Source organism: Pongo pygmaeus, chromosome 10, assembly GCF_028885625.2.
Source record: "Pongo pygmaeus isolate AG05252 chromosome 10, NHGRI_mPonPyg2-v2.0_pri, whole genome shotgun sequence".
NCBI classification, from domain to species: Eukaryota; Metazoa; Chordata; class Mammalia; order Primates; family Hominidae; genus Pongo; species Pongo pygmaeus.
Window position 1 is genome coordinate 122,865,593 of NC_072383.2, and position 24,232 is coordinate 122,889,824.

Sequence of the window (24,232 nt, forward strand, 5' to 3'; positions counted from 1 at the left end):
AAAAGAAAGGAGAAAACTGGCGCCTGGGTTCCAGCATTCTCATTGGCTCCTGTGGAGTCATGTGTCACCCTTGAGCCAATCACATGGCTGTGGGTTCCTGGGTTCCTGCTGCCTGGGTGGGGCCCCATCTGAACCCGTTCTCTGAGAGCTCTTGGGGGTGGGTCCCTGGAGGGAAATTGGGGGCAGTTTAGGAAGAAAATCAACATGCCTGGATGTCTGCTGGATCAGTGAACCCGATTATGATAAAATAAAAATATCGAGAACTCTCAAATTTGCCTAAACTTGGGCACCCCAGGTGTTTGCCCATTAGTGCCTCTGTGTGAGTCACCTTGGTTTTCTAGGTTCATGGGTCTACCCCATGTCTCCACATTGTTGGATATTTATAAGAACCTTTCCACATTCAGAGTGGGGCCAGAGGAGGAAAAAACTTACTTGCTTGATTAGTTAAATCAATTACTTAATACCCTAAAGCTTTCTGATGCTGTAAAGTGCAGGTTTCATATACTGGGCATGAGGGGTTTTCATAGACTCGACTTGTGTTACAAATTAAAACAACGTTAAATTCCTTCGTAATCCTAGCAGAAAGGAAAAAAAAGTAAGAAAAAAGAAAAGGGAAAATAAAACCCCTCTTATTTCCAAATCACTACCAGTGGAATTTTAAAAATTATTTAAACACTTAGCCGTGAGTCCCTTTATACCTGACAGGTTTGGCAGTAAGGCTGGAGCAATAATTTAAAACAGAAGTTGGGAGTATGGATAATGAACTCCCTCTCTTTTCCAAAATAAATGTACCATCGGATCCACAAGAGAGGTGACTTTTCCTAAGAAAGGACTGTACGTTTGGGAGCCAGGGGCCCCTGATGCTGTGTGAGGTAAGCCGATATCACAGTGTGTTACTGTCTGTGGATGCGAGAATGAAATGAGGGCTATCTCTTTGATTTATAGTGGAAGGAAACACCAATTTCTTGTCACAGATCATTACCAGTTGAATTTAGGTCAAAGTCATATGCTTATATGGAATTACTAATGCATGGAGGTATTTTTGCTTTTTGTTTTTAACTCACCAATCATTATCTACAGGATTTTTTTTTTTGGGGGGGGTGGTGGGGGATGGAATTTCACTCTGACACCCAGGCTGTAGTGCTGTGGTGTGATCTCAGCTCACTGCAACCTCTGCCTCCCAGGTTCAAGAGATTCTTGTGCCTCAGCCTCCTGAGTAGCTGGGATTACAGACATGTGCCACCACGCCCAGTTAATTTTTGTATTTTTAGTAGAGACAGGGCTTCACCATGCTGGCCAGGCTGATCTTGAGCTCCTGACCTCAAGTGATCCGCCTGCCTTGGCCTCCCAAAGTGTTGGGATTACAGGTGTGAGCCACCGTGCCTGGCCATCGACTGAATGTTATACTGAATTTTATTTTGAAAACAGAGAAGACTCCATTCTCTGCCTGCTGATGTACACATTCTGGAAGGGGTCATTGTTGGATGATTGAGTGCGTGGGGGTTATATTGAAATGGATTTGGGAAGGCTCTACAGCAAGGAAGGAATCTCGAGGTCTCTAGAACGTTCCTAGGCTGCTTCTCAGAGTGAGAGTCTGTAGTGGACACTACCAGGGTCCAACCCATATCTCTCCAATGGCCATCATGCTCAACTCAACTCCCAAACACCTGCACCGTGGAAGACCACTTTTCCCAGCCAGCAGCTGGAAGTGCTGGGGGTTCCACTGCCCCCAGAAACCCTCAACCAATGGCCCTAAGCAGTTGGTGTATAAATACCCCAGTTCCCTCGTTCCTCAGATGGCATCATTCTTTAAAAAAACTTCTTTATTTTGTAATTATTTTATTTTACTTTATTATATTTATTTATTTATTTGTTTTTGAGACAGAGTCTTGCTCTGTCACCCAGACTGGAGTGCAGTGGCGTGATCTCGGCTCATTGCAACCTCCGTTTCCCGGGTTCAAGTGATTCTCCTGCCTCAGCCTCCCAAGTAGCTGGGTTTACAGGTGTGTGCCACCATACCTGGCTAATTTTTTGTATTTTTAGTAGAGACAGGGTTTCCCCATGTTGGCCAGGCTGGTCTTGAACTCCTAACCTCAAGTGATCCGCCTGCCTTGGCCTCCCAAAGTTCTGGGATTACTGACATGAGCCACTGCGCCTGGCCTATTTTGTAATAATTTTAAACTTACAAAAAATTGCAAAAAAGAGCTGAGAGTTTCCATATACCCTTTTCCCAGATTCCTCTAATGTCGAAATCTTATATAACCACAGTACGATGATCCCAGTGAGGGAACTGACATGGAAATGATACTGTTAACAAAACTACAGACTGAATCCACATTTTATAGGCTTTTCCACGAACGTCCTGCTTCTGTCCCAGGATCCAATCCAGAGTCCTCCTCTGCCTGTAACTGTTATGTCTCAAGTCTCTTCCTTGTCATGGTTTTTCAGTCTCTCATGACCTTGACATTTGTGAAAAGCATTGGTCAACGATTTTGAGAATGGCCCTCCATTTGGATTTGTCTGCCGTTCTCCTGTGTTCAAGACGAGGTTATGCATTTTGGCAAGAAAGCCACAGAGGTGATGTTGTATCTGTCTCGACAGCGTTGTGTCAACATTAAACCTCAATCACTCAGTTAAAGTAGTGCCTGCTGATATTCTCCTTTGTAAAATTTCTATTTTTTTCCTTTGTAATGAATAACTTCCTTGCGGGAGAAACTTTGAGACCTTGCAAATATCTTGTTTTTCTTCGAACTTTCGCCTACTGATTTTGGCATCCACTGGTGGGCCCCATGAGCAACAATGGCTAGTGTGGCGTTTGCCTGTGTGACCATTTTCTATTTTCTTTATTTATTTACTTGGAATTTATTAATTGTTTAATTTTATCTATTTGTATTTAAATTTATTGATGTGATTATTTATTAATTTGTTACATTTATTAATTAGAATGCCTTTTTTAAGGAGGATGTCCCTTCTGGGTGGGGTAATTCTGGGGCATGGACTTTGCACCATTGCCCACTTTCCTCGTGGGGTCAACTCCATGGCCTGCAAGAGTAGCTTGCTTGAAACGCAGGACGCCCCTGTGGCTTTCTTCCCTCCCTACCTTATTTGCTCACTCCCTGGGGATACATCCCACACCTTCCAAAGAGCATCGCTGCACTTAATCCTGACTCAGGATCTGCTTCTTGGATAGTCCAAACCCAGACAGCCCCTCTCACAGTACAGCACTTCCCCCCACCCCCACAGATGGGACAAGGACGGAGACCAGGTCACTCCAGGGAGAGCTGTGGCTAGTGGAACAGCTCCACTGTGAAATTGGTTGAGGTGGAATCCAAAATCTGAATGAAACCTTTATTCCACCTATTCCCCAGCAGCCTCTTTTCTTTGTGAACATTTCCCCTATATTTTACCTAAATGAATGCAACTGAACAGACTGTGCTTTAGAGCCTCTGGAAGACACCGAACAGAACGTTCCGAAAAATGCGATTATTTTTACACAAAATTGCCAATGTAAATTCAACTTCTTGTGACCAGCCTGGGATTCCCACACAACTGAGTGCTGAGGTTGTTTTCCAGAAGGACCGAGAATGTCCAGCAGAGACTGATGGAGCTGTGAATAGCCCAAGGTGCTGTCTTACATTTTAGGCAGCCGAGGGGTTGACAAAACAAAGGCTTTGGAGCTAAATGGTGGCTGATAGACTTTGGCAACAGCTTAAATCAGTGAATTTCACAGATTTTGGAACATCTAGCTTCTGATTTCAGAGACACGTGGTGTCTTGATCTCTGGTGTCTAGGAAGCTTGGCTGGGGGGATGTGTGGTAGTGTTTGGCTTGGTGGATCAACACACCAGATTAAACCACTAGATGGTCCCCCTTCGTCTTCCAGCCCCCTCCCTCCCCCTTCCAGCCCCCTCCCTCCCCCAGCCACTGAGAGTTGGTGAACAGGCAGTTTGGGAGGGCTCAGGTCAGGCATCTGCCTGAAAAAAGGGTCAGGGATGTCGATAAAACAGAGATTGACCCACTCTTCCCATTGAGCCTTTTCCCAGTTTTGAAATTTTCATATCATTTTCTGCTAAAAATATTCTTGAGAGAAATTTTTTTTTTTTTTCAATTTTAGATCCCTAGGAGGACAAAGAGGGGGAAATGCAGATGTAATGAGAGACGCAAATCTAGAACAAGTTCACACTCCATTACCCAAAACCTTCGTGTTATCCAAAGTCAGGTATGTTTGGAGATGCGGAATTTTTTCTAAACTTTGGAAAGTAATATGTTACATATATTGTATATTACAGAACACCCCCGACCCAGCGGGGTTTGGGGAAGAACTCTGTAATAGCACGTTATTTTCTGTAGTAAATTTCAGGAATAGTCACGCTAAGCTGGATCAATAAAGGCTCTAAGTCAACTCATATCACCTCAGTTCAGGTTTTGGTACCAAATGATTTATAAGAAAACTTGTGGTTTTAAGACCTTTCTTTTTTTTCTTTTCTTTCTTTCTTTCTTTATTTTTTTTTTTTTTGAGATGGAATTTCACTCTTGTTGCCCGGGCTGGAGGGCAGTGGCACGATCTTGGCTCACTGCAACCTCTGCCTCCCAGGTTCAAGTGATTCTGCTGACTCAGCCTTCTGAGTAGCTGGGATTACAGGCACGCATCACCATACCTGGCTAATTTTTTGTATTTTTAGTAGAGACTGGGTTTCATCATGTTGGCCAGGCTGGTCTGGAACTCCTGACCTCAGGTGATCCACCTTGGCCTTCCAAAGTGCTGGGATTACAGGCGTGAGCCACCGCACCCGGCCTGAGACCTTTCTTGATTCTGGATGTGTGGATATGGATAAGGGATTGTGGAGCTATTTCTCCTTTCTAGCCTGACATTAGAAATTAGGCTGACCCAGAGAAGCCTGCAGTATTATTCCTCTTTGTTGGAAAAGTTTGCATCAACATCTTTGATCAGACCAACCAGAATCTGGTACAAAAGTTGCTTCCCTGTTTTTTTGTAAGCGAAGGTGTGCTTTTGGGGAGAGAGACAGGAGTGCGGATGACCACGAGAGGCCTCTGTGCTGTGGGATGTGGGTGAGTGGGGAGAGGCACGAAACTGGAACGTCTGCATGGGTTTGACCTCCCCTTCCCCAGAGTCTGGCCAGGTTCTGTAGGGCTGGCTACAAACACCACCACCTCACTTGTCATCCTGAGGATGTCATTTTTGGGCAGCCAAGATACCCCAAAAAGGCCTTATTTCCTTAGAGGGGTGGCTCAGAAAGGGAGAGCAGTTTGGCAATGAAAGAGACACACCACTGCAAGGAAAAATATACGCCCACTGTCAGTTTATTTTCATTGTAACCCCAGAGTCCTCTCGAGGGTGCTCACTGAGGACTATAATTTGCTCTGCAGCGTTTAGAGAAGAACAGAATTGAAACATATAAATAGGACTTTGAAAATAGAATGGAACACAGATCCTTTCTTTTTTTCCTTTGCAGAAAAGATATTTTGAATAAGTCTTTCAGGCTTTTTGATTTATAGGTTTGCTATTAACCGTGGCATTGAGCAGTGAAATACAAAGCATGCACGGCTGGAGTTCACCGGGGCCTGATGAGCAAGGTTTTCACAGAATGAGCAAGCCAGGGCTTGTGCTGGTTTCCTACTTCTGCTGTAATAAATCATCACAAGCTTAGTGGCTTTGGACAACACTCATTTATTATCTCAGAGTGCTGGAGGTCTGAGGTCTGAGCTCTGAAATGGGCCTCATGGGCTAAAGTCAAGGGGTCAGCAGGGCTGCATTCCCCTTGGAAGCTCCCGAGGAGGACCTATTTCTTGCCTCTTCCCCCTTCTCGAAGCCACCCGCATTCCTCGGCTTGTGGCCCCCTCCCCCATTTGAGTCTTTCTGATGCCTCATCACTTTGAGCTTCTCTTCTGCCTCCCTCATCCATCTTTTAGGGACTCTAGTGACTACATTGGGTTCACCTGCATACTCCAGAATAATTTCCTTATTATTATTATTATTATTATTATTTTGAGACAGGCTCTCCCTCTGTCACCCAGGCTGGAGTGCAGCGGCATGATCAGGGCTCACTGCAGCCTCGACTTCCTAGGCTTAGGTGATCCTATCACCTCAGCCCCCCAAATAGCTGGAACTACAGGTGTGTGCCCCCATGCCTGGCTAATTTTTGTATTTTTCGTTGAGATGAGGTCTATCCATGTTGCCCAGGCTGGTCTCAAACTCCTGGGTTCAAGTGATCCACCTGCCTTGGCCTCCCAAAGTGCTGGGATTACAGGCATGAGCCACCACGCCCGGCCGATCTCCTCACTTTAAAGTCCACTGATTGACAACCTTAATTTCATATGTAACCTTAATTGCCCCTTGCCATGTAACCTATTTGCAGCTTCCCAGAATCAGGACGTGGATATCTGTGGGGTAGGACCCGTATTCTGCCTACCACAGGGTGAATCCCAAAGATATGGAGTGAGCTGGCCATAGGAGAAGAAGGAAGATGTGGGCAGGGAGGAGAGAGACTATTGTGTATCAAATACCATTACTCTTGATAATGGCATGTATTAAGTGCTCACCAGTAGCTTGGCCCAGTACCTACTCTGGTCTCATCTAACTCTATGAAGTAGATACTATGACACTCCTCATTTTACAGATGAGGGAAAACAGAAGCTTATAGAGCAGTGTTGTTCAATATGGTAACCTCGAGCCATATGTGACCATTAACATTTAAATACCTTGATTAATTAAGATGAGTTAATCAAACTGTGGCATTAGACAACATCTTAAGCCATACACATGTGGCTGGTGGCTACCATATTGGACAGCACAGGCACTGATCATTCCCATCACTGCAATGTTCTCTGGGACAGGGCTGTTGTAGAGGATAAATATGGGTCCCAACATCACATAACTGGAAAGTGGGAGAATGAAGATTAGAACCTGGTGCCTTAGGCTTAGAGCCTTGTCTTGGAATCACCCTATTACATGGACGTCCAGTATTCATTTCTCTGACTACATCTGGGAGCTTTGAAATCTGCCAAATGTTGGGTAAAACTACTCTACATCTCAGCCACGCCACCCTTACTTAACCCCTTCTTAAGAACACGTGGGTTCTGGCCACGTTTCTTCGATGTTTTCATTTAGCACCTGGCGTGAGTCATAAGAGGAAACCAAACGATGGTCAGCTTGGCCTTTCTGCTTCCCCAGTAGCTGCACGGCACAAACTGGTCGCAGCTGTCTCTTTGCTACCCCTTCACTTGCCTCCCAAAGGTGGATGGAAGCCTCCTGGTTACCAAATGAATAAGAAGTGGAAGGTGACCGAGGGCCATGAATGATCAAATTAAGGGAAATGGCACGTATTCCTCAAGCAGCCTCCTTGTGCTGCAGTGTTGGCGGGACGAGAACTGCTGCTTTGCTGAGCCCAGCATGGAAAATAATCCAATTTTCCTCTGACTTTTTCTGTTGAGGATTGCCAAAGAAGATGGCCTGTTTGGCTTCAATAATAGGAACAGCTAACATTTATCCTTCACCCAGAACACACCCTTGTCCTAATAGCTCCCCATGGATTAATCCATTGCCCTATGAGACAGGTGCTATTAATTTCACCTCCCCAAGGTCACAGGGCCAGTCATGCTGGTGCAGGATGTGGACCAGGAGGCCTGGCTTCAGGGTCTGGGCTCTTAAGCTGGTGTAGTACTTCTTCTCTACCTTGGGTATGTCAACCCGGAGGCCACTTTCTTCCCTTTTTCAGATGGCTGTAGTTTACTGATGGAGCCAGAGACTGATCTGTCTGGTGTTGAAGAGAGGCAAGCTGGGTATGCCCAGCCCTGTCTGTGGTTTGAAGCAGACTCTCCACCTCTTCATTGCTGGGTGTCAGCACTGGCCCCGGGAGGTCTCCAGGAAGGATCCGTGCCATGTTCCGAGCTACAGGGAACGGAGTAGAAGTGTGAACCAGGCTGGTGTGTTGGCTCACGCTTGTAATCCTAGCACTTTGGAGAGGCTGAGGCAGGAGGATCACTTGAGCCCAGGAGTTCCAGACCAGTCTGTGCAACATAGTGAGACCCCATCTCTACTAAAAATACAAAAAATTAGTCGGGCATGGTGGTGCGTGCCTGTAGTCCCAGCTTCTCAGAAGGCTGAGGTGGGAGGATCACCTGAGCCCAGGAAGTTGAGGCTGCAGTGAGCCGTGATTGTGCCACTGCACTCCAGCCTGGGTAACTGGAGTGAGACCCTGTCTCCAAAAAAAAAAAATTTTTTTTAGTTCATAAATGTATGGATTACACAGTCACTAAAAGTGTCAATGATTCACTATTGTCTCTATTCCAAAGATTATTAAGATTAATAGTTAAGATTAATAAGTAATATTAAGATAATATTAAGATTAATAATTAAGATTAATTGTGCAATAATAGTATTAAAACCAGAATGATAGGAATGAGAGCACATCTTATGATTTCTACTTTGAAAAAGAGAGGAATTTCATTTGTGGCACAAGAGTAATTTTAACAAAAACCCCAACAACCTGGGAGCATTCAGGCTGGTTAAAATGAAACGTGGAGTCCAGTGTGCAGGCCACCTGACAAGTATTCCCCTCTGTTTCCACTTCTGTCTTGCCATGCTTTGCTTTGGCTTCCATCTCTGGGATTTTCTTTCAATTCATTGACTATTCAAAGGGCTTCATTTTCAGGTCATTTTCCACATAAGACTTTAACCCTTTCTTCTCTCTGCCCATCAGCCTGAAAAGTGCTTCTTTATTGCCTTTCTTTTCTACTGGCATTGGGCTGAATTGTTTAAACTTTAAAAATATGTACATAACATTTAAAATATTTTTTGTTTGTTTGTTTGAGACGGAGTTTTGCTCTTGTTGCCCAGGCTGGAGTGCAATGGCGCGATCTCGGCTCACTGCAACCTCCGCCTTCCTGGTTCAAGCGATTGTCCTGCCTTAGCCTCCCCAGCAGGGATTACAGGCATGTGCCACCACGGCCAGCTAATTTTGTATTTTTGGTAGAGACGGGGTTTCTCCATGTTGGTCAGGCTGGTTTTGAACTCCTGACTTCAGGTGATCTGCCCGCCTCAGCTTCCCAATGTGCTGGGATTACAGGCGTGAACCACTGTGCCTGGCCAAGAGATTTTTATAAATTACAAAGAACAAAGAAGAAAACAAAATAAACAAAAATGGTCCATATCTCCCATAATCCCTGTTTACATTTTGTTGTTGTTGAGACAGAGTCTTGCTCTGTTGCCCAGGCTAGCGTGCAGTGGTGTGTTGTGGCTTACTGCAACCTCTGCCTCCCAAGCTCGAGCGATTCTCCCACCTCAGCCTCCAGAGTAGCTGGGACTATAGGTGCATGCCACCATATCTGGCTAATTGTTTTAAATTTTTTTTTGTAGAGACAGGGTTTCACCATGTTGCCCAGCCTGGTCTCAAACACCTGGACTTAAGCAATCTGCCTGCCTCGGCCTCCCTAAGTGCTGGGATTACAGGTATGAGCCAACCACGCCTGGCCCTGTTTATATTTTTTAAAACCCACTAAAATTTTTAATGCTTGATAATTTGAACAGTGCAGAAAAATCCAACACGGAAAATAAGCTCCCCTCTCCTATTTTTCCTGCAGATTCTGCTTCCCAGGACTGTGTAGATTTAGTAAATTGAAATACAGGATGCCCAGGTAAATTCGAATTTCAGAGGAACAACAAATAATTGTGTAACGTAAGTATATCCCATTTAAATAATTTTTTTGGTATAAGTATGTCCCGTATATTGCATGGGATATACTTACACTAAAAATTATTCCTGAAAAATTATGGAGAAACACAAGGCTGGCAGCATTGTAGGAAATGGGTTTTTTCTAGGTCTGAGGGTTGAATGATACCCGCCACTTGGAATTCATGAAATTACTGGTTGTTGTTGAATCTTATTTCAAACAACAGAATTTGCTTTTTTTTTTTTTTTTTTTGAGGCAGGGTCTTGTTCTGTCACCCAGGCAGGAGTAGTGCAGTGGCGTGATCTTGGCTTACTGTAGCCTTGACCTCCTGGGCTCAAGTGATCCTCCGGCCTCTTTTTCTTTTTTTTTTTTTCTGAGACAGAGTCTCACTTTGTCACCCAGACTGGAGTTCAGTGGTGTGATCTCAGCTCACTGCAACCTCCGCCTCCCGGGTTCAAGCGATTATTGTGCCTCAGCCTCTGAGTAGCTGGGATTACAGGTGTGTGCCACCATGCCCGGGTAATATTTGTATTTTTAGTAGAGACAGGGTTACACCAATTTGACCAGGCTGGTCTCAAACTCCTGACCTGAGGTGATCTTCTCACCTCGGCCTCCCAAAGTGCTGGGATTACAGGTGTGAGCCACCGCACCTCCCCTGCCTCATTTTTTTGATTTTTTTTTTTTTTTTTGGTAGAGATGAGGTCTCACTATGTTGCCCAGGCTGATCTTGAACTCCTGGGTTTGAGCAGTCCTCCCACCTTGGCCTCCCAAAATGCTGGAATTATGATGTGAGCCACCGCGCCTGGCCAGAATTTGCTTCTTATTTAGTGCTTAAAGAGCTGGTCGATTTAAATTTTCCTCATTACTGGATGTTGATCATGCTGATTTAGTGGACACAGGCAGGAGCTTTTCTCTTCCTTCTGCTGTTAAGCAGGATTCCTCCCAAGCCCAGACGTCTCTGGATCATCTCTGGATCATCTCTGGATGTTAGCTGGAAGTTGGACCTCAGCTGCAAGGTCATTACCGTCTCCTCTGATCTTCTGTCCTCGCCCCCTCCGCTGCCAGTGTGGGGCTCAGCATGTGTATTTACTCACCTCGCACTGTTTGTTTTCAGATTGAATCCGTGAGAAGGAAGCAAAGGCCTCTGTGTGTTTACTTTGCCCTGTGAAAGCCAGCCCAGGGGGTCAACTCCCTCTCCCACAGCCAGTGCACCCACCCCCCACCCACACCGCCCCCTCAGAAACCTTGCCCCTTGACAATATTTTCAGACCGTATACATAATCTCAATCCATTTTAACATTCCAATCCATTACACATACCCATGTGCACAGGGGTGAGAGTCAAAATATTTAACATCTGGGAAGGCCAGGAGGCTGACCCATCAGATGTGATCTCAAAGCTAAGCTGAGTCCTGGAAGTCCCCTGCTGTGCCAGAATCAACATGAGAGTTTGGGGAGGGGTCCCCAAGGCAGTAGCAGGGGCAGCAGGTGGGCAGCAGCTGTCTAACAACCTGTAAAAATGCATTTTGATCTCTTAACCAGTAGAACTGTAAGGCTGAGCACCAGCTGAATCTCAGCGTTGCATATGTAAGGCTGAAACCAAAGTTTCACAAAACAATACCTACCTTTGAAACCACCTTTGCAAAATTATAACTGAGGAAATGACAACAGTGAAAGAAATCAGACCTAACTGACTCCATCTTGCTTCTAACCTTTAAGCTGTCCTTGTTCATTCCTGGGCTTGGGCTGAACGAACTTTGGGACGGAATTCAGTTTATGGTTTGACTCTGACAGAATTGATAATAGCTGTTTCCGGAAAAGACCCCCTTCTTGCCTCGGGACCAGTCTGCCTTTGCAGGACTAACAAATTAGCTACAAGATGAGAAGTTAGAGTTTAGGGGTCATGCAGCCTCTGGCTCCAAGAGTCTAAACCCCCCCAGATTGCTCCTAGGAATAACATCACCGTTGTAAAATCTAAGATCAGCACTTGAGATATTTTGCAGACCCTGCATTCTGATGCACCCCCTGACACCACCCAGACCAGTCATCTGGCTCAACCAGTTCTGCTATCCCACCCAGGAACAGAAGACAAGAAGAAAAACTCACTTCAAACCCCTGATTCCATCTCCAGTCTGGCCAATCAGCACTCCCCATTTCCCAAGCCTCTACCCGCCAAATTATCTTTAAAAGCTCTGATCCCCGAATGCTCAGAGTCTGATTTCAGTAATAATAAAACGCCGGTCTCCCGCACAGCCGGCTCTGCGTGAATTACTCTTTATCCATTGCAATTCCCCTGTCTAGGCACTGGGCAAGGTGAGCCCATTGGGTGGTTAACCTTTACCTCTGTGACACATTCTGAGGTGTTTTGTCTACTTCTGGTTTGTTCTGTTCCATCCTATGCCAACTCATTCTGTCATTAAAAAAAGAAAAAAGCTGGCCAGGTGTGGTGGCTCACGCCTGTAATCCCAGCACTTTGGGAGGCCGAGGCGGGCAGATCACCTGAGGTCAGCAGTTCAAGACCAGCCTGGCCAACATGGTGAAACCCCGTCTCAACTAAAAGTACAAAAATTAGCCGGGCATGGTGGTGGGTGCCTGTAGTCTCAGCTACTCAGGAGGCCGAGGCAGGAGAATTGCTTGAACCCAGGAGGTGGAAGTTGCAATGAGCTGAAATCACACCATTGTACTCCAGCCTGGGCGACAAGAGCCAGACTCCGTCTTTAAAAAAAAAGAAAAGAAAAATAAAAAAGCTGACCTAGACTTGCTAAATTGATTTAATAACCACAAATTGGTCTCGGCCAGTTTGAAACACTGCTGTGATCTGGTAGCTCTCAAACTGCTCAGTGCCTGAGACCTACCCAGGGAAGTCTGCTAGACATGTGGATCCTCCATTCTCATTCTGCTGGCCCAGAGCCTGCATTTTTGAAGACCCCAAAGTGATTCTGATGCAGGTGGTTCAGGAGTGACTCCAGATGGAAGGGTGTTTCCTGGCTGTCTGAAAGGCTCTGGTTTGGTTTTTTTCCTAAAAGCACAAGTACAATCATAATCCCAAGTGCTGCATTTTCCTTAGAACTAAACCTGCTCCGCACAAGGCATGTTGTTCCTAGTGACAACACTGATGGCTTTTGCCATAAAAACTGTCTTTGGGCAGGGTCATCTCTAAGGCCTGGGATTCGCCTGTGCCTCTGACCTGAGAGTCATCTGGCGCTGTGAGTCCTGCTTCTCGAGGCACTGGGTGGGGAAGAGGAATTTTCCACTGTAGGCTGCGGTTCACTCACTAGCCATGAATTATGGGTACACCCCACATAACAGAGTATACCAGTTGGCAACCCAGAACAAATTAGGAAAATTTCGCTCAAATTCTAATCCATTCTGCACACATTATTGTCTCTATTCATTCATTAACTCACGTATGCATTAACTCAGCTAGTTTTATTGAGCACGTACTGTGTCAGGCCTCAAGCTTCATCTCTGGGACACAGTGGTGATTAAGAGGTGGCCTTGCTTGCTGTGCCTAAAGAGGGCCAGATAGAGGCCAGGCGCGGTGGCTCATGCCTGTAATCCCAGCACTTTGGGAGGCCGAGGCGGGCGGATCACGAGGTCAGGAGATCAAGACCATTCTGGCTAACATGGTGAAACCCCGTCTCTACTAAATATACAAAAAATTAGCCGGGCGTGGTGGCGGCTGCCTGTAGTCCCAGCTACTCGGGAGACTGACGCAGGAGAATGGCATGAACCCGGGAGGTGGAGCTTGCAGTGAGCTGAGATCACGCCATTGCACTCCAGCCTGGGCGACAGAGCGAGACTCCGTCTCAAAAAAAAAAAGAGGGGCAGATGGGTGGCTTGCCAGGGATGAAGGCAAATCTTCCATCTCGTCTTCCTTTCCTCAACGAAACTTTGCCCAAGGCAGTCCAATCTCTGTGTAGCATGTAAATAAAATTAAAAAAGAGGCCAGGCACAGTGGCTCACACCTGTAATCCCGACACTCTGGGAGGCTGAGGCAGGTGGATCATCTGAGACCAGGAATTCAAGACCAGCCTGGCCAACATGGTGAAACCCTGTCTCTACTAAAAATACAAAAAATTCGCCAGCTGTGGTGGCGGGCACCTGTAATCCCAGTTACTGAGGAGGCTGAGGCAGGAGAATCCCTTGAACCTGGGAGGTGGAGGTTGCAGTGAGCTGAGATTGCACCACTGCACTCCAGTCTGGGCAACAGAGCAAGACTCCATCTCAAAAAAGTAAAATAAAATAAAATAAAATAAGAAACTGCTTAATTTCCCAAATAATAAATACATGATGTTCTTATGAAAATCCAGAGAATACTGTTGACTAAGAAGTAAAACATGTCTTGCCTTCTATTCACCTTTCAATCTCTCTTCTTTCCCTAGAAGTTAAACTATAGTATTGTTACCAGCTTGATGTATGTTTTATTATTATTATTAATTATTCAAAGACAGGATCTCACTCTGTCACCCAGCTAGAGTGCAGTGGTGCCATCATAGCTCACTGCAGCCTTGAGCTCCTAGGCTCAAGCAATTCTCCCGCTTCAGCCTCCCAAGTAATTAGGACAAGAGGTGCGTGTGGTGATGCCCAGATAACTTGCTTTACTTTTGGTAGAATGGGATCTACTGTGTTGCCCAGGCTGGTCTCCAACTGCTGGCCTCAAGTGATTCTCCCAACTTGGCCCCCCAAAGTGCTGGGATTACAGGCATGAGCCACTGCACCCAGCTATGTTCTAGTCTTTTCTTAACATTTATATACATGTATTATTATTCATAGAAGTGTTTGGTATTGTCTAACATAAATGGGATCATATGTACATATCATTCTGTAACTTGCGTTTTTGTTCAATGATATGATGTTTTGGATGTATTCTCATTTCAGTTTGTATAGTAGATACAGATAAACACCCCGCATTCTTTCTGACTGATTCAGGAGTTAGATTACATGGTGTGCTTGTACGATAGTTTATTTCACTGTTCCCCAGTGGATGGCATTTATATTGTTTTCGAGTTTTTGCGATTGCTGCAGATGCTGGAGTGAGCGTCCTTGTGGTACCTCTTTGCACATATGTGCTTACATTTTTCAAAGATGGACCTCTAGATGTAAAATTTCTGGTTCTAAAGCAGCAGTTTGTGGACCTGGCTGTACATTTGAAATACCTGGGGACTCTTTCAAACACCCTGTCAGGGCCACACCCCAGGCCCCTTTTCTTTTTTTTTTTAGATGGCGTCTCGCACTGTCGCCCAGCCTGGAGTGCAGTGGTGCGCTCTTGGCTCACTGCAACTTCCACCTCCTGGATTCAAGCGATTCTCCTGCCTCAGCCTCCCAAAGTAGCTGGGACTACAGGCATGCACCACCACGCCCAGCTAATTTTTGTATTTTTAGTAGAGACAGGGTTTCACCATGTTAGCCAGGCTGGTCTTGAACTCCTGATGTCAAGTGATCCCCCCACCTCGGCCTCCCAAAGTGCTGGGATTACCGGAATGAGCCACTGCGCTAGGCCCACTGGACCCATTAAGTCTGAATCTCTGGGATGTGGAGCTGGTCCTCAGAATTTCTTCAAGAGCCCCCTAGGTGATTCTCATTTGTAGCCAGGGTAAGAACTACTTGTCTTAAAGTGTCTGCGTTTAAAACCTAATTGTGGCCTCCAACCAGGAGTGTAGAATGCCTGTTTCCCGGACCTTTCCCACATTGAACACTGTCAAACTTCTAGTTGTGAAAACCTAAGGGTGAAAAAAACAAAGCTTGTTGTTGCCATAGTTTGCATTTGACTTAACTACTAGCATGGTGGAGCAGCTGGTCAAATGTTAGGCAACCACTTTACTTCTTTTGTGAATTATTCGTTCATATTCGTTGCTCACTTTCTGTGTTCCTTAATCTTGTATAGGAGTCTTTTATAAAATCTTAATGTGAATCTTTTGTTTTTATGTATGTTGTAACTAACTTTACCTGTAATGTGAACTTTGTGTCCTCTATTTTCTTTTTTTTTTTTTTTTTTTTTTGAGAAAGAGTCTCACTCCGTCAACCAGGCTGGAGTGCAGTAGTGTGATCATAGCACACCGCAGCCTTGACCTCCTGGGCTCAAGTGATCCTCCTGCCTCAGCCTAACTGAGTAGCTGGGACTATAGGCGTGCACCACCAAGCCTGGCTAATTATATATATATATTTTATTTATTTATTTATTTATTTATTTTATTTTATTTTTTTTGAGACGGAGTCTCGCTCTGTAGCCTAGGCTGGAGTGCAGTGGCGCGATCTCGGCTCACTGCAAGCTCCGCCTCCTGGGTTCACGCCATTCTCCTGCCTCAGCCTCCTGAGTAGCTGGGACTACAGGCGCCCACCACCACGCCCGGCTAATTTTTTGTATTTTTAGTAGAGACGGGGTTTCACCGTGTTAGCCAGGATGGTCTTGATCTCCTGACCTCGTGATCTGCCCGCCTTGGCCTCCCAAAGTGCTGGGATTACAGGCGTGAGCCACCGTGCCCGGCCTAATTTTTTATATTTTTTATAGAGACAGTGTCTCACTATGTTGCCCAGGCTGGTCTTGAACTCCTGGGCTCAAGTGATCCTCCCACCTTGGCCTCCCAAATTGCTGGGATTACCACACACTTTGAGGCACCACGCCCAGCCTCTTTTATCATGTAAACATTTCACATTTTAATTTCTATGTTTTTTCCGTTTATGGCCTCTAGGTTTCCTGCCTTGTTTTAGAAATCTTATTTACCCCAATTTTTTTTTAAAAAAAACACAACAATCATGCCCCCTTGAAACCTATCTCATTTATTTTCTTTTAATACTTGTATAAGATTTTTAAAAAATGTTGGCATTTTAATGCATTTGAAATTTCCGTTTGTGAACAGTATGTGGCAATAATCTAATTTTATTTTATTTTCAAAATGGGTAGTTAATTTTCCTCATACTATTTATTAAATAATCTATCTTTTCACTTGTGATTTAAAAATGTCATCTTTCTCATATACTAAGTTTACATTTACATACATACATACATATGGTGCACATGTGTACGTGTGCATCCCTCCCCACACACAGCTTTTTCTAGACACTCTTTGCTGTTCCATCTATCTGTGTGTTCAATCTGTATTGACACAGGGTGGATACTTTTAGTTGTAAACAACTAAAAATTCAATGTAAACTGATTATAACAATAAAACGAATGTGCAGCTCATAGCTGAGACATTCAGGGCCTCGGCCCAGGCAAGATCCAGCAGCTCAGGTGATATAATAAGGACCTGCTTTCTTTCTCTATATTATTGGCTCCACCTCCTTCATGTTGGTGCCATCTTGGTCTGAAGCCAGGAGCTTCCAAGGCTACATGCTTCCTTGATCATATCCAGCATGAAAAAGGGGGAGTCTTCCTAAACAAATTCCAGAATTGGGTCTTGTTGTCCTTTGACTTGGTTTGATCCAAGCACTATGGTTGGAAGAATGGAATACACTGACTACCTTAAGCCAATCAAATCCCCGCTAGCTTTGGGGATGGGGTCAACCACACATTCATCCATTGGCTGGGATATTCAGGGTATTCTTTGGGAGTGGGAATTGGGGGTTAGATGCTGGAGATGACAAGGAATTGCCAAAGCACCTACATGTACCAGTATCACACTGTTTTAATGGTTACAGCTTTGTAGTATGTTTTAACATCTTACTGTTGTTTCTTTACACAATTTTATAGCTTTTCATCTTAGATGGATTTTGGAATCAGCTTCTCAAGTTATATTTAAAATCCTTGGCCAGGCGTGGTGGCTCACACCTGTAATCCCAGCACTTTGGGAGGCTGAGGTGGGTGGATCACCTGAGGTCCGGAGTTGAAGACCAGCCTGGCCAACATGGTGAAACCGTGTCTCACTAAAAATACAAAAAAATTAGCTGGACGTGGTGGCAGGTGCCTGTAATCCCAGCTACTTCGGGAGGCTGAGGCAGGAGAATTGCTTGAACCCAGGAGGCAGAGGTTGCAGTGAGCTAAGATTGCACCATTGCACTCCAGCCTGGGTGACAAGAGCGAAACTCTGTCTCAAAATAAATAAATAAGTAAATAAATAAATAATATCCTTCTAGGAGTTTTCTTGGTATTGCATTGAAGATCTGGATTAAAGTCGACATGAAATCATCGTCTTTACAAGGTTGAACGTTCTTACCTAAAGAACTAGATAAATCTTCCTGTTTATTCAGATTTGCTCATGGTATCCAATGAAGTTTTGTAATCATCACATAGGTCTTGGGAATTTCTTGTTAATTTTATACCTCATTATTCTTCATTTTTTTGTTGTTAATAAGATGGATCTTTTTGCCCCTGGCATTTTGTAATTGGTTGAGGCTGCTGTAAAGGAAGGTTACTGGTATTTGTATATTTATGTTATATCTGGCCACTGACTGAAACTCTTATTGGCCATAATGCTTTTTCAGTTGGTTCTCCTCCCAGCAGTCTTTACCTCCTTTTCCTCCTCTGTGTTCTGCAGTTTGGGTCATTCTCTCCTCTTGGAATAATATGTAGTTCCTTAATTGTCAGCTCCCTCAATCTCCTCTTATAGTTTCTCCTTCTTTACTTTCCCTCCTCCATCCTACACTACCTTCCTTCCCCAAGAACTGTTCCATTCAATGAGTCAAAAACATTCAGCACCTTCAGGTTTGGTGTGTAGTACGAAGTGGATAGTTTTCCCCACATTTCCCTTAATATATAAAATTCTTTGTGGAATAAATTGAAGGCTATCATTTACAAGCTGCCATACTGTAGGGCAGTAATTAGTCTTATACTTGTTATCCAGTTTAACTGTCTAATAGGGCCAGTGAAAATACCAACATGTTTCTGGAGAGAGAAACTCTTTTGGGGGTTATGGCAGGGTGTAATTTAACTCTCTTTGTTAGAGCTCCAATACATGTTTTCTTGCTGCTGCTTTTGGAGATAGGGAAGCAAGTATTTTTGCCCAAAATTCATTAGATTCTTAAAAATTGCATATTTTACTCTTTACAACAGGCTAGATAGCATAGAAACAGGTTGCTCATTGCAACAGTTCGAAAACATAGAAATAAAAAGCATATTAATAATCCCCCTAACTCCCACCCCCAGGTAACAAATAGTAACAATTTAGTGTGTGCCCTGCTATGCCATGTTCACACATATGGACCTATTATAGGCTTTGGTTTTTTAAAATAAATAAGAGTATACTATTCACATTACAACTTGCTGCTCTTTTTAAAAATACACTGTATAGAATAGTTTTATTTTCACAAGAAAGTTGCAAAAATAGTACAGAGAGTTCTCATCTACTCTTCACCCTGTTTCCTCTATTGTACATTTGTCAAAGCCAGGAGATCAGCCCTAGCACGTTACTATTTTTTTTTTTGAGACAGAGTTTTGCTCCTGTTGCCCAGGCTGGAGTGCAATGGCATGATCTCGGCCCACAGCAACCTCCACCTCCCGGGTTCAAGCGATTCTCCTGCCTCAGCCTCCTGAGTAGCTGGGATTACAGGCATGCACCACCACACCCGGCTAATTTTGTATTTTTGGTAGAGATGGGGTTTCTCCATGTTGGTCAGGCTGGTCTCAAACTCCCAACCTCAGGTGGTCTGCCCGCCTCAGCCTCCCAAAGTGCTGGGATTACAGGCATGAGCCATTGCTCCCAGCTGCACGTTACTATTAAAGAAGCTCCACACTTCTTTGAGCCATCACCAGTTTTCTCCAATATTTCCCTGCTGTTTTAGGGAACCAGCCAGGACACCACAGGACATTCAGTTGTCATGTCTCTTAGTCTCCTCCAATCTAAGATGGTTCTTTAGTCTATATCGGATTTTTTTTTTTTAAGACAGATTTTCACTGTCATTGCCCAGGCTGGAGTGCAATGGTAGAGGCAGGGTTTCACCGTGTTGACCAGGCTGATCTCAAACTCCTGACCTCAGGTGATCCACTTACCTTGGCCTCCCAAAGTGCTGGGATTATAGGCATGAGCCACCGTGCCTGGCCAGTCTACATCTTTTATGACCTTGATACTTTTGAAGAATACTGGCCAGTTATTTTGTAGAATGTCTGTCAATTTGGGTTTTTCTGACATATTTCTCATGGTTAGACCAGGGTATATGTTTTGGGGAGGAAGATACCAGGGGTGAAGTGGCATTTCCATCACATCATATCAGTAGGACATGCTACTGACGTGTCACTGACGATGCTAACCTTGATCAAACGCCGGTTGTTTCTGAACTTAATATATCAGCTATCACTTCAGGTGAACACCCTGCCCTAGTGCACTCATTAGTAACTGCGTAATATTCCATACTGTTGATAAAACATGGTTCATTCCAGTCTTCCAAAGTTCTCATATACATGTGAAAATAAGGTGAAAACTCAGTTCACTGTGTGGATAAGAGTGATTCTCAATACGTGTGTTGAACTGGAATGACAGTGACACCTCTGTGTCACTGCAGGTGAGTTAAAGTTTTGGGGTCCTGGTACAGGGAGGCACTAGATAGAAGGTAGTTTCAAGGAGGGGAGGATGAATCCACAGAGGCTGACAGAACCAAGTGGAGAAGCTTCAGAAAGTGAATAGATAGGTGGAAAAAAGGATTGGGTGATAATTACGACTTGACTTCAGGTGAGAAAAGAAAATCATTATAAATGGTGGGATGCCGGGAATGCTGGGGGACCATGGAGGACCATGGGGAGGACCTTGGGAAGAACCAGATTAAACCCCAGCTTGATTCAGGCACTTCAAGATCATTCAGTGACATCTCCTTGGCTAATGGGGCAAATGGAAAAAGGACTCTTTGGGGTAGGGTGCGGTGGCTCATGCCTGTAATCCCAGCTACTTAGGAGACAGAGGCTGAGACACAATAATCACTTGAACCCAGGAGGTGGCGGTTGCAGTGAGCCGAGATCACACCACTGCACCCCAGCCTGGGCAACAGAGCAAGACTCTGTCTGAAAAAAAAAAGAACGAAAGAAAGAGAGAAAGAGAAAGGAAGGAAAGAAAGAAAGAAAGGGAAAAGAAAAGAAAAAAAGAAAAAGAACTTTTTGGAAGTTGGGAGGCCTGGGCTCTGTCTTTTGTCACATCATCTGTGGACCATCTCTGAGGGCAGACAACAGCCCAGTGACCAAACTGGCAGCCAATGCGCAGGGTGCTCCAGGTGTTTTATTGATGGTGGCTCCTGCAGAAGCCAAGAATCCAAATATTTTTCAAAAGTTCTTTGTTTCACATGGGGCGCTGGGGTTCCCCTTTCCACTAGATGAAGGCCTCTCCCCACCCCTACTCCCCCTTAGGAAATCTGGAGCCACACTGCAGGGTGGCTTTGTCATTGACATGCCAGCATTTCATACATGCAGAAGGATCACTCAGCTTTTGAAAGTGAAAAGTTAGGGTCACTGCAATTTCCCCTTCCTTTGGATGTTTGTGGCCAGGAGCTCTCCACGCAGCCCCTTTCTTCTCTCCCTGCTCTCACCCTCCCTGTCCCAAGCAGACAGAAACCAGATCTCTCCCCCCACCCCCGAAATGAAATTTCAAATCAGGAACACGTGAGGCTTTGTCTAAAAGGTAACCGATGTCAGAGAGAGCACATTGCCAATTCAATTATTCTCCTTCCTGCTGGAGACCGCAGCTTATTTCAAGCCTAATGATGGCATTTTGGGCTCACATGCTAATTTCATAGCTGTTTCCTGGGGAGGAGGGAGAGTTAGCCGGCTTTCTGATGGTCATATCCATCGACGGTAGTGTTTTGCTGCTTCCTGAGCCAGTTCTGCAGAACTTCGGCCCTCAAACAATAATACCCTGGTTTCTTAAAATGATGATAAATGGTTAGATTAGGTCACTCCACATACGGCAACAAGACTTGATGGAGACAGCACAGTGCCTGAGTACTTCCTAACAGCAGCATCTACGCTCCTTGGAGTATCACCTCTCACCCCACCTGTTGGGAGTGGACCGGCTGTGTTGCTTTCAGAGAATGTGATAATTATTGTAAACCCAGAAAGTCTGAGACAGGTCTCAGTTAACTTAGAAAGTTTATTGTGCCAAAGTTGAGGATGCACCTGTGACCCAGCCTCAGGAAGTCCTGACAACATGTGCCCAAGGTGGTCGGGGCACAGCTTGGCTTTATACATTTTAGGGAGACATGAGACGCCAATCAATATATGTAAGAAGTACATTGGTTCTGTCTAGAAAGGTGGGGACAACTCGAAGCAGGGAGGGGGCTTCCAGGTCACAGGTAGGTGAGAGACAAATGGTTGCATTCTTTTGCATTTCAAACAAGCCTTTCCAAAGGAGGCAATCGGATATGCATCTATCTCAGTGAGCAGACCGGTGACTTTGGATAGAATGGGAGGCACGTTTGCCCTGAGCAGTTTCCAGCTTGACTTTTCCCTTTAGCTTAGTGATTTTGGGGGCCCAAGATTTTCCTTTCATATTATAAAGTTGGAGAGTGACTTTCTCTTTTCTTCTTTTTTTTTTTTTTTCCAAATTGAGCTGAAATTCACATCACATAAAATGAACCGTTTGAAAGTGGACAATTCAATGACATTTAGGACAGTCACAATGTTGTAACCACCACCTGTGCCTAGTTCCAGAACATTTTCTTCACCCCAAAGGGAAACCCCATATCCATTGAGCAGTCACTCCCCATCCCCCCTCTTCCCAGCCCATGGCAACCACCGATTTGCTTTCTGACTCTATGGATTTACCTATTCTGGATATTTCACATGAATGGAGTCAGGCACTACCTGGCCTTTTATGTCTGGCTGCTTTTACTCTGCATCGTTTTTGAGGTTCATCCATGTTGTAGCCTGTGTCAGTGAGAGAGGAGAAAAAGGAACCAGTCAGGCAGGCAGTTAGGGTGGGTCCTCGGTTGAATTCTTTCAAACAAAAGAACAGCCTGAAAAATCAAGCTGCAGGCACAGATGAGGGAACTTGCACAGGGGGGCTTGCCTAAGATGCCCACAGCCGCACAGATAAGATTACACAGGTGACTTGCCCTGACATGCCCACAGTGGAAAATTCCATCCCCTGACACATGTGCAGTAAGGGGAGCGAAGCAATATGGAGTAACTCAAGCTAAGGGCCTGCATGCGCATTAGGAGGACGGGGTGGAGCTACCAGAAATTCATGCCTTATGCAAAGGAGACACCCAGCCCTCATCGGTTTCATATATAAAAAAAAGTAGACTTTGCAGTCTCCTGTAAAGATGGCAACCCTCTTTCAGGCCTGCTGTCTGCAGCAGAGAGCTTTCTTCTTTTGCTTATTAAACTTTAGCATGAACGTCACCCTTGGTGTCCACGTTCCTTAATTTTCATGAGACAAAGAACTGCAGGTGATACCTCAAACAACGACAGACTGCCACATTGTGGTGCATTGGCGAGACGGTAACATTAGTGCTTCATTCGTTTTGATAGCTGAATCATAGTCCACTCTGCAGAGATCCATCACATCGATCACATTTTGTTTACCCGCGTATCCTTTTAAAAAAATGTTTTCTTGGAAATGAGGTCTCACAATGTTGCCCAGCCTGGTCTCAAACTCCTGGCCTCAAGTGATCCTTGCCCTGCTTGGCCTCCCAAAGCACTGGGATTACATGCGTGAGCCACTGCACGAGGCCTAACCATTTATCCACTGATGGGCATTTGAGTTGTTTCTACCTTTTGGCTTTTATGAATAAAGCTGCTATGAACCTTTATGTACACATCTTTTAGAGGAGTGAGTGATTTTTGAAACAAAGGGTTGAGAAGACCACTGTCTCCCCAGGAAACGTTTCCATGCTCTTTTCTTCCTGGCATCTTTACACACCAATTCTCTGCATTGCTTCCATGCACGGCCATTAATTAGATTACTGGGGATTCCTAAATAATGATGACGATGCCATGAACCAGCCTCATATATGATCTTTGCTGCCTGCCACCACCATCCATGCCTAATAAAGTATTCCAGTGCTAATAAAGTGCCTAATTCCAGTGCCTAATAAAGTATTTCATCCATGCCTAATGGAGTGTTCTAGGAAGATGCTTGGAATGTCACAGAGGTGGGGATAGCTTAAAAGCAAGCAAATAATTATTGTTAGGCTTAAGTGAAACTCCGGGCTTGGCCACTTACTTGCTAGCTAGTAGCCTCAGGTGAGTCAGTGAACAACTTCTCCAAGCTGTTAATGGGTATTTGCAAACCAAACACTAAAGTTAACACCCACCTCCCAGCATTCCTGGGAGGGGCCAGTGAGGTGAGGAATAGAGGATACTGAGTCAGATGCTCGGCACAGGGCGACAGCCTATCACAGAGGGGACTTTTCTTATTCTGATTTTTTTTTTTTTTTGAGACAGAGTTTTGCTCTTGTTGCCTGGGCTGGAGTGCAATGGTGCGATCTCGGCTCACTGCAACCTCCGCCTCCCGCTTTCAGGCGATTCTCCTGCCTCAGCCTCCCGAATAGCTGGGATTACAGGTGTGTGCCACTATGCCCAGCTAGTTTTGTATTTTTAGTAGAGACAGGGTTTCTCCATGTTGGTCAGGCTGGTCTTGAACTTCTGACCTCAGGTGATCCACCCGCCTCGGCCTCCCAAAG